A 2,694-nucleotide genomic window follows, 5' to 3' on the forward strand; every position below is an offset into this window, starting at 1 on the left:
ATGGTGATGCAAATCAGATTTAACAACAAATCTTAAACTGGAATGACACGTAACGTATTGGGGTGTGTGTTTGTATGTGGGCCATGGAATGTCTCTCCATCAGGGATGGGGAGTACTTTTGGGCCCATCTAACGCCTCCTATAATTATTGGCAATGACACCAAAGGTCAGCAGATTAGTCTAAAATTCACTTGTGAGAATTTTAGTGGATAATAACCTGGGTTTAGACTACATCCTGGCTGTCTGAAATAAGACCTACTGATCCCCTTGGGATTTACAGATGACTGAATCTGGGACCCTGGGTGGCATGGTTGAAGCCAACACTTCAGGTTAGCCTCATCTTCCTTCTTGAAGTTCTATTGATAGTAGTCTTAATTAAATTCTGTATGAGACAGATTGAGCAGATTTGGTCTCAGCCTCTATTTGATCAGACTAAACAGTGTGGCAAATGGAGTGGCATATTCATGTGAATTGTCAAGTTCAGCCAAGAATGTGTAGGGCCAATTGTTGAAAGAATTTGGACACCACAGGCCCTGTGCATCACTGCACATTTTTACGTGGCATGCCAAGAATATAAGGTCCTGACCACTCTGCCTGCACTATTTCTCAGGGTTGTGTGTGCAGACAGCAACCTTAAGGAATAAAGTAATTTCTCTCTCCAGGACAAAGAGCTTGTTTATTGCCTTCTATAAAAGAGGTGGGTCCCCCATTCTCCTGGTGCTCAGATGCAACACAAACCCACTTGTATGCAGAGCACCCGCAGGGCTCCTTCACACTGCCCCTATGGGACTTGGGAGTGGGGGCAAGAGGAACTGATGCAAGCATGATGCTTTTGCTACTTGCTTTGCTTTGAGTAATAAAGTTCTCTGTCTCTGATCCAGGAATTTCATGTCTTCTGCCAGCATCCATGAAACAGTAACAGGTAAACCTATTAGCTTGAAAGTAGGGCAAAATCAAATTCCAAGTACTTACATGCCATGGGGTGAAAGAAAATAAACAATAACTGCTGGAAAGAGCCTTAGGAAAAAGGGTGTCCTAGGGTGTTGCTTTAGTCTGCTCAGGCTGCCATAAGAAAATACCAAAGACTGGGTGGCTTAAACAAAGAGATTTATTTTCTTACAGTGCTGGAGGCTGGGAAGTCCAAGATCAAGGTGCTAGCCAATTCAGGTTCTGGTGAGTGAAACCGAGCAGAAGCCTGCAGAACCTTCCCAGTGGCAGACCCCTCTGGGTCCCCCATTTCTTGTTTGTAAAAAAAAAAAAGGCTTTAGTATCCTAGGCCTTGACCGCATTCCAAAGAGCAGACTCAAGCAGTTACTAATTAGAGAAGTGAGGGAATACAGAGAATAAAGGAAAATCAGTCAAGCAAGAAAAGTAATAATAGCTTAAACAATAGTTCAGCCATAAAATAGAGTCACAGGACCCCTAGTTCCTCCTCAAGGGGTAAAAATACAATCTGACACATATCTTTGAGTTGTTTTACAGAAATCAGGACCCCACTGGATAGAAAGTGCTGACCACAAACACAAAGACCTTAGACTGTTTGGAGCCAGAAGATTAATGATTAAGATTCCCAAAACACCACCCTGTTACCTCACCACCAACCAATAAGAAGACTGTCCATGACCTGATCCCCACAACCCTTAACCCTAATGTTGCCTTCAAAAACACTTCCCTAAAAAACATTGAGGAGTTTGGGTCTTTTGAGCATTAACTACCCATTCTCCTTGCTTGGCGCCCTGCAAATAAAGGCTGTACTTTCCATCACCACAATCCAATGTCAGTAGATTTGCTTTGCTGCACATCAGGAGAGCAAACCCAAGTTCGATGTGGTAACATGAGGACTCTCTTCCTGGCTTGCAGATGGTTGCCTTCTTGCTGTGTCCTCACATGGTGGAGAGAGCTCTGGTATCTCTTCCTCTTCTAATGGCACAGCCCTATCAAATCAGGGCACCATCCTTATGACCTCATTTAACCTTTATCACCTCCTCACAGGCCCTGTCTCCAAATACAGTCACATTGGAAGTTAGGGCTCCAACATATGAATTTCAAAGGGACATAAACAGTCAGTCCATAACAGGTGTCATCCAGGTTTCAGTTAAGGCTAGAGATGAGAGAAACCTTTAAAAGATATGTTGAGAATATGAGGAAGTTGGCTAATTAGGGAGAAGGGTTCTGAAGGGTGTGGCAGATGTTTTTTGGGGTGAAGAAATGGTGGCGGATAAGTCAGGCAGGGCCAAGGAGAAACAGAGTATTATGGGACTGAGTATGTAGCCTACCTAACTGTTCCTACCCAACTCCAGATCCTAAGGGAAGATTTAGGTTTGGGGGAGGGGTGGGGTGGGGCTTAAGCTTATACAATTGGAGGGTGGCCCTTTAAGAAGAAAAATACAACATTACAAATACACAATTATATATAAGCATGGGAACACATTGCAAGGAGTTTGTGAAGGGCCTTGGAAAGGGCCTGTGTGGATGAGCTTAAGCCTCCTGGAGAATCAGCCTCTGCCAGGTCTTCTCCCCACTTCACCCAGGACAAGGTGAACAATGGCCCCCTCCAACCTACCCACTCCATTCCCCTGACCCCTACCCACCCTGCTCCACTTCAGGGGTGATGGCTTCCTTTCTTGTTGACCCCACAGCAATCAGAAAAGAAATTTGACCTTCCCCATGCCAAGTTATATATATAAAATTAAAT

The sequence above is a fragment of the Monodon monoceros genome, unplaced genomic scaffold (assembly GCF_005190385.1).
Source record: "Monodon monoceros isolate NGI ecotype Baffin Bay Population unplaced genomic scaffold, NGI_Narwhal_1 Super_Scaffold_13, whole genome shotgun sequence".
Classification (NCBI taxonomy): domain Eukaryota; kingdom Metazoa; phylum Chordata; class Mammalia; order Artiodactyla; family Monodontidae; genus Monodon; species Monodon monoceros.